This window comes from Haemaphysalis longicornis, unplaced genomic scaffold (assembly GCF_048455015.1).
Source record: "Haemaphysalis longicornis isolate Haplotype H1 unplaced genomic scaffold, Haemaphysalis longicornis Haplotype H1 scaffold_5, whole genome shotgun sequence".
NCBI classification, from domain to species: domain Eukaryota; kingdom Metazoa; phylum Arthropoda; class Arachnida; order Ixodida; family Ixodidae; genus Haemaphysalis; species Haemaphysalis longicornis.
The window spans coordinates 161,022,889-161,024,012 of NW_027526385.1; positions in this window are offsets into that span (position 1 = coordinate 161,022,889).

Genomic DNA, 1,124 nt, shown 5'->3' on the forward strand with positions numbered 1-1,124 from the left:
AAGATAGTACTCGACCGGCTCCACAGACATCTAGAATGCACGAAAGCCTTCCCTCACACATTAATTGGTTATCGAAAATCTATATCTACACAAGACTGTCTCCTGCAGCTCAAAGAGGACATCCTGGATGACCCTAGCTCAGCGCAGATGCGGGCAATACTGGCATTAGACCTATGTAAAGCTTTTGATAATGTCACACATGACCTCATCCTACAGAACCTAGAAAGCACGAATTGTGGCCAGAAAATGTACAATTACATTAGAGATTTTCTTCGAGACCGCAGCATAACGCTCACCCTCGGACCTTATGAATTGAGCATCCAACAACCCCCAAACAGAGGCACACCGCAGGGCTCCATCCTGTCTCCAACGCTTTTCAATCTTGCAATGAAAGATCTGCCCAAAATGCTCGCCCGCATACGTGGCGTTAAACATGCCATTTCTGCGGACGACATAACAATATGGACCAAGGAAGGATCCCCGGCTGAAATAGAGCAGGCGCTACAAGAAGCTGCTGATGCAACCGCAAGATACGCGACCCGGGGCGGCCTCTCTTGCTCACCCGAGAAATCCGAATTCTTGGTGGTCACGAAGCACACGGCGCATCAGAAACAAGAACTGCACATCACCATAGAAGGCAGACCAATTCCCCAACGCTCTCACATCAGGGTTCTGGGTCTCACAATCCAGAGTAATGCCAAAGCAACTATGACCATTCGGAAGTTGCTAGATCAAGGGACACAGGTGATACATATGCTACGCCGCATAGCCGGTCGGCACAGGGGAATGCGAAAAGCCGACCTTGTGCGACTCAGCGCAGCGCTCATTGACTCCCGTATATTGTATCACCTCCCATATCAAAATCCCACGAAGACAGAGCTCGAACGCATAAATGTAGTTCGAAGGAAGGCCTTAAAACAAGCACTAGGAGTGCCGCAATATACATCGACGCAAGAGCTCCAGGCCACCGGAGTCACCAACACACTGGAGGAGCTCCTAAGTGCGCAGCCACGACTCCATAGCACCGACCAAGGCAGGGCCATCCTGTAGGATCTTGGCTACTCTGCGGACCCACCATCATCCGCATCGCAGGAAAAAAGGTGCCTCTCCCTTGAACACCGAGC